Here is a 13,159-nt window from a genome sequence, read left to right on the forward strand (position 1 = left end):
ACACTTTTGCAATTATGTTAGTGTTGGTTCCACTTTTCTGGTCTCCTTAACAAATAAGGAATACTCAAAATGTGCACTTATAAATCATAACAATTTTAATATCAAACATACAACTGATGTCTCTCCTGAGTTCTGCAAAATAGGAAAAGTCCAAGTTGCGTTTATATGTTTGCAGTCGACCCCTAGTGATGTAACTGCCTACATCAACACCTTCTACTCATGAGACCAAGCCCATGCATATACAGTTATACAAACTTGCAGGAATAAAACAATAGTTCCAGAGTTTTCTAAGTGCTCAGCAGTAATTTTCCACTTTTCCACAGTCAGTATGGGAATGATGATTAAGCTTCCATTTCCTAACAATTCTATCCACAGGTGCCTGCTGGGATAATTACACCTTACAGAGTGGGTAGTTCTTACCATGAAGACTGACTCACCTCTCCTGAGGTGAATTCTAGGTCATAGAGGAATCTGCCTGCTTCCTTCTACCACATTAGGTAAATTTGCTCCCTTCTTGTGACCACCCCAACATACATGTGTCCCATGATCCCCGGCTAACCTCTCAGTTATTTTCCCAAAGAACAGCCCTGTGGTCTCCATTCGCCTAGTCGGTTGTTTCTCATTACCTCTCTGCATAAAGGATAAAAACCCACATTCAAACTCTGTCCTTCTCATGGGCTCAACCTGACTCCCGAACAGCTCAGTTGTTGATGTAGGCTTCCTAAATACTCAAATCTGGGTTCCTAGTAGTCTGATTTCTTAGTCTGATTTCCAATTTTTCTCACCATTTGTATCCATTTGTTGTTTACCTCAGATCCCCCAGGGGGTCCTGTGGCTGCACCAACAAGGAGACCCATGGAAAGGATTATGGGGAAAACAAACCACCACACTAGTCTCTGTTTCCTAGTTATAAAACCTGAGTGTGAAATGATGTCTCCTCCTTCTGCTCGTTAGCTAGAGCCTTCTTTTTCATCTTTCTTTCCAGCCTTTTGGTCTGGACCTTCTGCTTCTGTCCTTTGGTCTGGGCCCTCTGCTTCTGTCCTTTGGCTCATACCTTCTTCCTCCTTCAGATGTCCTCGGGCCCCTGTTCTCCCTCCATCCAGTCGCTCATCCACGGCTTCCACTCTGGGAGTTGCTTGCTGTAGGAGAGATGATGCCAGCCGGACCTCTCCGCCACCCGGATTGCAATCGGTGTTGCCATGGTCACCTGGAAAGGTTCCATTCATCTTGGCTGGTTCCATTTTCTTTTATGGACTTGTCTTTTTCAGTCAGTCTCCTACGCAGATGGCCAGAGCATCTGGATTCTCACCTGGGATTGGTTCTGCTGCTTTCCTAGTGTGAGAGTGGAGAAAACTTACAACAGAGGTTAGTTCCTTCATGTACTCAAGATGGACACACTGTGTCTCAGTTTTGTCTATCTGTCGGTCAGTCATAGGTCGAACACCTGGTGTGTTCATGGGTCGTCTTGTTAACATTTCATAAGGTGTACACCCAATACCTTTGTTAAGTTTGCTGCGCATTTTCCTGAGGACAAGGGGCAGCATTCCACCCAGCTCGTGGGGAACTTCCCTGGTTACAGTGGAGTGGGGAACTTCCCTGGTTACAGTGGAGTGGGGAACTTCCCTGGTTACAGTGGAGTGGGGAACTTCCCTGGTTACAGTGGAGAGGGGAACTTCCCTGGTTACAGTGGAGTGGGGAACTTCCCTGGTTACAGTGGAGTGGGGAACTTCCCTGGTTACAGTGGAGTGGGGAACTTCCCTGGTTACAGTGGAGTGGGGAACTTCCCTGGTTACAGTGGAGTGGGGTTACTTCCCTGGTTACAGTGGAGTGGGGAACTTCCCTGGTTACAGTGGAGTGGGGAACTTCCCTGGTTACAGTGGAGTGGGGAACTTCCCTGGTTACAGTGGAGTGGGGAACTTCCCTGGTTACAGTGGAGTGGGGAACTTCCCTGGTTACAGTGGAGTGGGGAACTTCCCTGGTTACAGTGGAGTGGGGAACTTCCCTGGTTACAGTGGAGTGGGGAACTTCCCTGGTTACAGTGGAGTGGGGTTACTTTCCTGGTTACAGTGGAGTGGGGAACTTCCCTGGTTACAGTGGAGTGGGGAACTTCCCTGGTTACAGTGGAGTGGGGAACTTCCCTGGTTACAGTGGAGTGGGGAACTTCCCTGGTTACAGTGGAGTGGGGAACTTCCCTGGTTACAGTGGAGTGGGGTTACTTCCCTGGTTACAGTGGAGTGGGGAACTTCCCTGGTTACAGTGGAGTGGGGAACTTCCCTGGTTACAGTGGAGTGGGGAACTTCCCTGGTTACAGTGGAGTGGGGAACTTCCCTGGTTACAGTGGAGTGGGGAACTTCCCTGGTTACAGTGGAGTGGGGAACTTCCCTGGTTACAGTGGAGTGGGGAACTTCCCTGGTTACAGTGGAGTGGGGAACTTCCCTGGTTACAGTGGAGTGGGGAACTTCCCTGGTTACAGTGGAGTGGGGAACTTCCCTGGTTACAGTGGAGTGGGGTTACTTCCCTGGTTACAGTGGAGTGGGGAACTTCCCTGGTTACAGTGGAGTGGGGAACTTCCCTGGTTACAGTGGAGTGGGGAACTTCCCTGGTTACAGTGGAGTGGGGAACTTCCCTGGTTACAGTGGAGTGGGGAACTTCCCTGGTTACAGTGGAGTGGGGAACTTCCCTGGTTACAGTGGAGTGGGGAACTTCCCTGGTTACAGTGGAGTGGGGTTACTTCCCTGGTTACAGTGGAGTGGGGAACTTCCCTGGTTACAGTGGAGTGGGGAACTTCCCTGGTTACAGTGGAGTGGGGAACTTCCCTGGTTACAGTGGAGTGGGGAACTTCCCTGGTTACAGTGGAGTGGGGAACTTCCCTGGTTACAGTGGAGTGGGGAACTTCCCTGGTTACAGTGGAGTGGGGAACTTCCCTGGTTACAGTGGAGTGGGGAACTTCCCTGGTTACAGTGGAGTGGGGAACTTCCCTGGTTACAGTGGAGTGGGGAACTTCCCTGGTTACAGTGGAGTGGGGAACTTCCCTGGTTACAGTGGAGTGGGGTTACTTCCCTGGTTACAGTGGAGTGGGGAACTTCCCTGGTTACAGTGGAGTGGGGAACTTCCCTGGTTACAGTGGAGTGGGGAACTTCCCTGGTTACAGTGGAGTTCCCTTGTCTATGTTATATAACAAATATGTCGTGCAACGATAAATGAACTGTTTTACATGCTGTTTCAAATTTAGGCAAAACCATTGGGCCGAAATCTTCTCCTCCTCCATATCCCCCCTTTGACGAATGGCTCACTCCATGAGCCAATCGGCAAATAGTAGAGATCATGGTTGATGGTTAACAGGGCATGCCAGACAGAAGATGTAGTCATAAGACAGACCTATTAATAAACCCTCTTGCTCTCCAAACCCCACACACACCATGCTGAGTAAACAGTAAGGGCCTTCCCTTCCCCCAATTCACAAGCTGTATTCAGAGCTAATCAATCTGCCTGTTGCGCTGATAAGCATTTTCAGCTCTGGGTGAGTGGTACTGTGGCTGAGGAGCATTTCCAGCTCCAGGTGAGTGGTACTGTGGCTGAGGAGCATTTTCAGCTCCAGGTGAGTGGTACTGTGGCTGATAAGCATTTTCAGCTCCAGGTGAGTGGTACTGTGGCTGATAAGCATTTCCAGCTCCAGGTGAGTGGTACTGTGGCTGATAAGCATTTTCAGCTCCAGGTGAGTGGTACTGTGGCTGAGGAGCATTTTCAGCTCCAGGTGAGTGGTACTGTGGCTGAGGAGCATTTTCAGCTCCAGGTGAGTGGTACTGTGGCTGATAAGCATTTCCAGCTCCAGGTGAGTGGTACTGTGGCTGATAAGCATTTCCAGCTCCAGGTGAGTGGTACTGTGGCTGATAAGCATTTTCAGCTCCAGGTGAGTGGTACTGTGGCTGAGGAGCATTTTCAGCTCTGGGTGAGTGGTACTGTGGCTGAGGAGCATATTGTTGCCATGGTGGGTAGTACACACCAAGATGTGCATTAGCAAAGCTTCCTCTTCTTCTGCCAGGCCCAAAACTTTCCTCTGCCCCTATTGAAACCTCTTCCTCTTTCATTTCCCCCCACACTGTGAACTCACGTGCCCCAACTGCCCACAGGACCAGCGTTGAGTGTTGTTCCAGTCACGAAGTGCCATGGCGGGCCCACCTCCTCTTCCTGTCCATGTCTGTAGGTCACCTTAATGCTGAGTGGTGAAAAGCACATACCCTGCAGGCACCAGGTTCACAGGTGTGACTGATGTGACTGTTGGGGGGAGCGGCAGACTGTGGTTGTGGTGAGCCTGTTGAAAACAACTTTGAGCAGCCATCATTTTGTGAGTAAAATCACCACTTCCTGTCTCGACCTGTGCGAGCCGGGCCTTCTTCAGTGCAGTGTCTAGTCCTCGTTTTTTCTTGCTTTCTGAACAGGTCACCCATGGATGGTGACACATTGTACTTTTTTTTCTGCCACTTTAGTAGTTAGTTGGGATATCGAGGGGAAACTCCGTCCAGGAACTGTGCCTCTCTTTTTTTTTCATCCAATTATATTGTTCTCCTGCCACTTGCTGCTGCTGTTGTGTCATCTACCTACTTCATCAGAGTCCCCTTGAAGATAATTGTGGTTGCTTCTCCATTTTCTTCTGTCAGTGGTATGAGAGGGTAGATCTGTGTATAGTCACCTCTGGGGTCCTCTGGGTTGAGTCTCACACGGCAGCGGGGCGGTGGGGAGTATTCCTGTTCTGCCTCTGCCCTGCCTCTGTTCTGCCTCTGTTCTGCCTCTGCCCTGCCTCTGCCTTGCCTCTGCCCTGCCTCTGTTCTGCCTCTGTTCTGCCTCTGTTCTGCCTCTGCCCTGCCTCTGCCCTGCCTCTGCCCTGCCTCTGTCCTGCCTCTGTCCTGCCTCTGTCCTGCCTCTGTTCTGCCTCTGTCCTGCCTCTGTTCTGCCTCTGTCCTGCCTCTGTTCTGCCTCTGTCCTGCCTCTGTTCTGCCTCTGTCCTGCCTCTGTCCTGCCTCTGTCCTGCCTCTCTTATTGTTTTCTCCAGCTTTAGTTTGGTCATGGTAGCCTTGTTCATGAAGATCTGTCCTGCCTCTGTCCTGCCTCTCTTATTGTTTTCTCCAGCTTTAGTTTGGTCACGGTAGCCTTGTTCATGAAGACCTGTCCTGCCTCTGTTCTGCCTCTGTTCTGCCTCACAGAGGAAACCGCATGATAGACTTCAATTCCTAATATTATATCTTAATGGTATAGAGTACCAGTATTATTATATCTTAAAGGTATAGAGTACCAGTAATATTATATCTTAAAGGTATAGAGGACCAGTAATATTATATCTTAAAGGTATAGAGTACCAGTATTATTATATCTTAAAGGTATAGAGTACCAGTAATATTATATCTTAAAGGTATAGAGTACCAGTAATATTATATCTTAAAGGTATAGAGTACCAGTATTATTATATCTTAAAGGTATAGAGTACCAGTATTATTATATCTTAAAGGTATAGAGTACCAGTAATATTATATCTTAAAGGTATAGAGTACCAGTAATATTATATCTTAAAGGTATAGAGTACCAGTAATATTATATCTTAAAGGTATAGAGTACCAGTAATATTATATCTTAAAGGTATAGAGTACCAGTATTATTATATCTTAAAGGTATAGAGTACCAGTAATATTATATCTTAAAGGTATAGAGTACCAGTATTATTATATCTTAAAGGTATAGAGTACCAGTATTATTATATCTTAAAGGTATAGAGTACCAGTATTATTATATCTTAAAGGTATAGAGTACCAGTATTATTATATCTTAAAGGTATAAGTACCAGTATTATTATATCTTAATGGTATAGAGTACCAGTATTATTATATCTTAAAGGTATAGAGTACCAGTATTATTATATCTTAAAGGTATAGAGTACCAGTATTATTATATCTTAAAGGTATAGAGTACCAGTGATATTATATCTTAATGGTATAGAGTACCAGTATTATTATATCTTAATGGTATAAGTACCAGTATTATTATATCTTAAAGGTATAGAGTACCAGTAATATTATATCTTAATGGTATAGAGTACCAGTATTATTATATCTTAAAGGTATAGAGTACCAGTAATATTATATCTTAAAGGTATAGAGTACCAGTATTATTATATCTTAAAGGTATAGAGGACCAGTAATATTATATCTTAAAGGTATAGAGTACCAGTATTATTATATCTTAAAGGTATAGAGTACCAGTAATATTATATCTTAAAGGTATAGAGTACCAGTATTATTATATCTTAAAGGTATAGAGGACCAGTATTATTATATCTTAAAGGTATAGAGTACCAGTAATATCATATCTTAAAGGTATAGAGTACCAGTAATATTATATCTTAAAGGTATAGAGTACCAGTATTATTATATCTTAAAGGTATAGAGTACCAGTAATATTATATCTTAAAGGTATAGAGGACCAGTATTATTATATCTTAAAGGTATAGAGTACCAGTAATATTATATCTTAAAGGTATAGAGTACCAGTAATATTATATCTTAAAGGTATAGAGTACCAGTATTATTATATCTTAAAGGTATAGAGTACCAGTAATATTATATCTTAAAGGTATAGAGTACCAGTATTATTATATCTTAAAGGTATAGAGTACCAGTATTATTATATCTTAAAGGTATAGAGTACCAGTAATATTATATCTTAAAGGTATAGAGTACCAGTATTATTATATCTTAAAGGTATAGAGTACCAGTAATATTATATCTTAAAGGTATAGAGTACCAGTATTATTATATCTTAAAGGTATAGAGTACCAGTAATATTATATCTTAAAGGTATAGAGTACCAGTAATATTATATCTTAAAGGTATAGAGTACCAGTATTATTATATCTTAAAGGTATAGAGTACCAGTAATATTATATCTTAAAGGTATAGAGTACCAGTATTATTATATCTTAAAGGTATAGAGTACCAGTAATATTATATCTTAAAGGTATAGAGTACCAGTAATATTATATCTTAATGGTATAGAGTACCAGTATTATTATATCTTAAAGGTATAGAGTACCAGTATTATTATATCTTAAAGGTATAGAGTACCAGTGATATTATATCGTAAAGGTATAGAGTACCAGTAATATTATATCTTAAAGGTATAGAGTACCAGTATTATTATATCTTAAAGGTATAGAGTACCAGTGATATTATATCTTAAAGGTATAGAGTACCAGTGATATTATATCGTAAAGGTATAGAGTACCAGTAATATTATATCTTAAAGGTATAGAGTACCAGTAATATTATATCTTAAAGGTATAGAGTACCAGTATTATTATATCTTAAAGGTATAGAGTACCAGTAATATTATATCTTAAAGGTATAGAGTACCAGTATTATTATATCTTAATGGTATAGAGTACCAGTAATATCATATCTTAAAGGTATAGAGTACCAGTAATATTAGTACCCCTGGTAAAAGCATTACAAAGTCATTTTCTGTGAACATCTCTACAGAACACAACTTCCATGTAATCATTTTGCTGGTATACTAAGGGTTGTACATTTCATACTGTCCTATGGTAGGAAAGTGTCCCTAACAAATGTGTTCAACCTTTTACATAAATATCAATAGTGGATGTTGTATTCGTTTTATCTCTATTTCCTCCACTGTCTTCTCATCTGCCCATAAAACACAACCTCCTCTCCACCAATTCACCTTAAAAGTCTCCTTAACTATCCTCCTACAAGTAATTATAGGTCGTATTTCAACATAAATATGTTGAGGGTGCTACTAGTTCCTCAGGGTGTAGGGTAATATGTTGAGGGTACTACTAGTTCCTCAGGGTGTAGGGTAATATGTTGAGGGTACTACTAGTTCCTCAGGGTTCCTCCAGGTGTAGGGTAATATGTTGAGGGTACTACTAGTTCCTCAGGGTGTAGGGTAGTTCCTCAGGGTGTAGGGTAATATGTTGAGGGTACTACTAGTTCCTCAGGGTGTAGGGTAATATGTTGAGGGTACTACTAGTTCCTCAGGGTTCCTCAGGGTGTAGGGTAATATGTTGAGGGTACTACTAGTTCCTCAGGGTGTAGGGTAATATGTTGAGGGTACTACTAGTTCCTCAGGGTTCCTCAGGGTGTAGGGTAATATGTTGAGGGTACTACTAGTTCCTCAGGGTGTAGGGTAATATGTTGAGGGTACTACTAGTTCCTCAGGGTGTAGGGTAATATGTTGAGGGTACTACTAGTTCCTCAGGGTTCCTCAGGGTGTAGGGTAATATGTTGAGGGTACTACTAGTTCCTCAGGGTGTAGGGTAGTTCCTCAGGGTGTAGGGTAATATGTTGAGGGTACTACTAGTTCCTCAGGGTGTAGGGTAATATGTTGAGGGTACTACTAGTTCCTCAGGGTTCCTCAGGGTGTAGGGTAATATGTTGAGGGTACTACTAGTTCCTCAGGGTGTAGGGTAATGTGTTGAGGGTACTACTAGTTCCTCAGGGTTCCTCAGGGTGTAGGGTAATATGTTGAGGGTACTACTAGTTCCTCAGGGTGTAGGGTAGTTCCTCAGGGTGTAGGGTAATATGTTGAGGGTACTACTAGTTCCTCAGGGTGTAGGGTAATATGTTGAGGGTACGACTAGTTCCTCAGGGTTCCTCAGGGTGTAGGGAAATATGTTGAGGGTACTACTAGTTCCTCAGGGTGTAGGGTAGTTCCTCAGGGTGTAGGGTAATATGTTGAGGGTACTACTAGTTCCTCAGGGTGTAGGGTAATATGTTGAGGGTACTACTAGTTCCTCAGGGTGTAGGGTAATATGTTGAGGGTACTACTAGTTCCTCAGGGTGTAGGGTAATATGTTGAGGGTACTACTAGTTCCTCAGGGTTCCTCCGGGTGTAGGGTAATATGTTGAGGGTACTACTAGTTCCTCAGGGTGTAGGGTAATATGTTGAGGGTACGACTAGTTCCTCAGGGTTCCTCAGGGTGTAGGGAAATATGTTGAGGGTACTACTAGTTCCTCAGGGTGTAGGGTAGTTCCTCAGGGTGTAGGGTAATATGTTGAGGGTACTACTAGTTCCTCAGGGTGTAGGGTAATATGTTGAGGGTACTACTAGTTCCTCAGGGTGTAGGGTAATATGTTGAGGGTACTACTAGTTCCTCAGGGTGTAGGGTAATATGTTGAGGGTACTACTAGTTCCTCAGGGTGTAGGGTAATATGTTGAGGGTACTACTAGTTCCTCAGGATTCCTCCGGGTGTAGGGTAATATGTTGAGGGTACTACTAGTTCCTCAGGGTGTAGGGTAATATGTTGAGGGTATTACTAGTTCCTCAGGTTGTAGGGTAATATGTTGAGGGTACTACTAGTTTCTCAGGGTGTAGGGTAATATGTTGAGGGTACTACTAGTTCCTCAGGGTGTAGGGTAGTATGTTGAGGGTACTACTAGTTCCTCAGGGTGTAGGGTAATATGTTGAGGGTATTACTAGTTCCTCAGGGTGTAGGGTAATATGTTGAGGGTACTACTAGTTCCTCAGGGTTCCTCCGGGTGTAGGGTAATATGTTGAGGGTATTACTAGTTCCTCAGGTTGTAGGGTAATATACGTCTTATAAGGTAATATCTTTATTAAACCCGCTTTTTCTTATACAATGACAGAACTCCTTCCTGCCGTCCTCACTTCCAAAAATCCCTTTCTTATACTATTCCAAAGTAATGCCTTTAATATTCCACCGTTCCTCATCCTCCTCCGTATCAAAAATCCACTTATAAGCGGCTCTCAGTCCTCAAACAAAATATTCTCGATTCGTTTATCTCCCCTCCCACTGCGCATTTCACTCACACCAAACACGTCAGGACAGACAACAGTTCATTTCTATCTTTCTGGTGTCCCATAGGTTATCGCCTGTTCCCAGAACTGTCCTCTCAGATACAGCTTCTGTCCTTGGTGCTTTTACATACCAGCGAAACACTGAACTTCCCACTTCTTATAAATGACAGACTTCGATATAACAGGTGTCTGGTTACTTAATAATTTGGTGATCAGAGAAGGAGGTTCAGGTTCCGTCCAGTAGTGTTACACTCACTCACTCCTGGCAAGCTCGCCAAATGTTGGTTCCACTTTTCTGGACCCCGTTATTTACTTAACAAATCAGGAATACTCTAAATGTGCATAAATATAAATCATAACAATTCTAATCAAAATACAGCTGTAGACAGAAGTCAAAGATCAAACATCAGACATACAACTGATGTCTCTCCAGAGTTCTGCAAAATAGACAAGGTCTAAGTTGCGTTTATATGTTTGCAGTCGACCCCTAGTGATGTAACTGCCTACATCAACACCTTCTACTCATGAGACCAAGGCCATGCATATACAGTTATACAGACTTGCAGAAGAAAACAATAGTTCCAGAGTTTTCTAAGTGCTCAGCAGTAATTGTCCCCAAGTTGCTTTATAGTGGTATGTCTGACTTGTCTCTTATCTCTTTCACTCCCCTGCAGGGTTCTGTGTCTATGAATCTCTTTTAGCCTTGAGGTGCTTTCTCACAGACACCCTGTTTTGACTGCAATAACTCACACATCTCTCAGACCGTTTCTTATAAGAGGCAGAGACTAGAAAATAACTGTGGAACAGTATTAAACCTTATAATGCATATATATATATATATACATATATATATATATATATATATATATATATATATATATATATATATATTGCTATTCTGTGGTCTAGGACCCTATAAATGTAGTGGGGGAGGGGTCTTATAGCCCCTCCCATTCTATTAATACAACATAAGCATAATAATGATTATAATACATCAAACATTTGGTGCAGCCCCTATCATGACCCCGAGTTGACCCCATCATTGGCACAGCTGAAAACTGTTGTTTTAGCTAACACAACGTGCCATTGGAACACAGGAGTGATGGTTGCTGATAATGGGCCTCTGTACTCCTATGTAGATATTCCATTAAAAATCAGTAGTTTCCAGCTACAATAGTCATTTATAACATGAACAATGTCTACACGGTATTTCTGATCTTTTTTTTTGTTGCTTTTCTTTCAAAACAAGGACATTTGTAAGTGACCCCAAACGTTTGAACGGTAATGTGTGTGTACTATAGGTTAATGACACAAATGTTATTGGGACTAAAATTAAAGGGCATTTAGTTTACTTTAGTTTGACTTTTTTTGGGGGGGGGGGTTACCCCGTTTTCTCCCCATTTCGTGGTGTCCAATTGTTAGTAGCTACTATCTTGTCTCATCGCTACAACTCGCTACAACGAAGTAATGCGTCCTCCGATACACAACCCAACGAAGCCGCACTGCTTCTTAACATAGCGCGCATCCTCCCGGTCGCAAACCCAGGGTCTCTGGTGGCACAGCTGGAGCTGCAGTACAGCGCCCTCAACCACTGCGCCACCCGAGAGGCCTGTTTTCGAAATTTTGACGAGACAATCGTTATCAGTGGTGTAAAGTACTACTTAAGTAAAAACACTTTAAAGTACTACTTAAGTAGTTTTTGGGGTATCTGTACTTCACTTTACTATTTATATTTTTTGACAACTTTTACATTTACTACATTGCCTAAGAAAATTATGTACTTTTTCCCCTGACACCCAAGAGTAATCGTTATATTTTGAATGGTTAGCAGGACAGGAAAATGGTTCGATTCACACACTTATCAAGAGAACATCCCTGGTCATCCCTACTGCCTCTGATCTGATCTGGAGGACTCACTAAACAGAGAACATGATCATGGTCATCCCTACTGCCTCTGATCTGGAGGACTCACTAAACAGAGAACATCCCTGGTCCTTCCTACTGCCTCTGATCTGGAGGACTCACTAAACAGAGAACAACCCTGGTCAGCCCTACTGCCTCTGATCTGGAGGACTTACTAAACAGAGAACATCCCTGGTCATCCCTACTGCCTCTGATCTGGAGGACTCACTAAACAGAGAACATCCCTGGTCATCCCTACTGCCTCTGATCTGGAAGACTGACTAAACAGAGAACATCCCTGGTCATCCCTACTGCCTCTGATCTGGAGGACTCACTAAACAGAGAACATCCCTGGTCATCCCTACTGCCTCTGATCTGGAGGACTTACTAAACAGAGAACATCCCTGGTCATCCCTACTGCCTCTGATCTGGAGGACTCACTAAACAGAGAACATCCCTGATCCTCCCTACTGCCTCTGATCTGGAGGACTCACTAAACAGAGAATATCCCTTGTCATCCCTACTGCCTCTGATCTGGAGGACTCACTAAACACAAATGCTATGTTTGTAAATGATGTCTGAGTGTTGGAGTGGGCCCCTGGCTATCTGTAATGATGCCTGAGTGTTGGAGTGGGCCCCTGGCTATCTGTAATGATGTCTGAGTGTTGGAGTGTGTCCCTGGCTATCTGTAATGATGCCTGAGTGTTGGAGTGGGCCCCTGGCTATCTGTAATGATGTCTGAGTGTTGGAGTGTGTCCCTGGCTATCTGTAATGATGCCTGAGTGTTGGAGTGTGTCCCTGGCTATCTGTAATGATGCCTGGGTGTTGGAGTGTGTCCATGGCTATCTGTAATGATGCCTGGGTGTTGGAGTGTGTCCCTGGCTATCTGTAATGATGTCTGAGTGTTGGAGTGTGTCCCTGGCTATCTGTAATGATGTCTGAGTGTTGGAGTGTGTCCCTGGCTATCTGTAATGATGTCTGAGTGTTGGAGTGTGTCCCTGGCTATCTGTAATGATGTCTGAGTGTTGGAGTGTGTCCCTGGCTATCTGTAACGATGTCTGAGTGTTGGAGTGTGTCCCTGGCTATCTGTAATGATGTCTGAGTGTTGGAGTGTGTCCCTGGCTATCTGTAATGATGTCTGAGTGTTGGAGTGTGTCCCTGGCTATCTGTAATGATGTCTGAGTGTTGGAGTGTGTCCCTGGCTATCTGTAATGATGTCTGAGTGTTGGAGTGTGTCCCTGGCTATCTGTAATGATGTCTGAGTGTTGGAGTGTGTCCCTGGCTATCTGTAATGATGTCTGAGTGTTGGAGTGTGTCCCTGGCTATCTGTAATGATGTCTGAGTGTTGGAGTGTGTCCCTGGCTATCTGTAATGATGCCTGAGTGTTGGAGTGTGTCCCTGGCTATCTGTAATGATGCCTGAGTGTTGGAG

This window comes from Oncorhynchus mykiss, chromosome 12 (genome assembly GCF_013265735.2).
Source record: "Oncorhynchus mykiss isolate Arlee chromosome 12, USDA_OmykA_1.1, whole genome shotgun sequence".
NCBI classification, from domain to species: domain Eukaryota; kingdom Metazoa; phylum Chordata; class Actinopteri; order Salmoniformes; family Salmonidae; genus Oncorhynchus; species Oncorhynchus mykiss.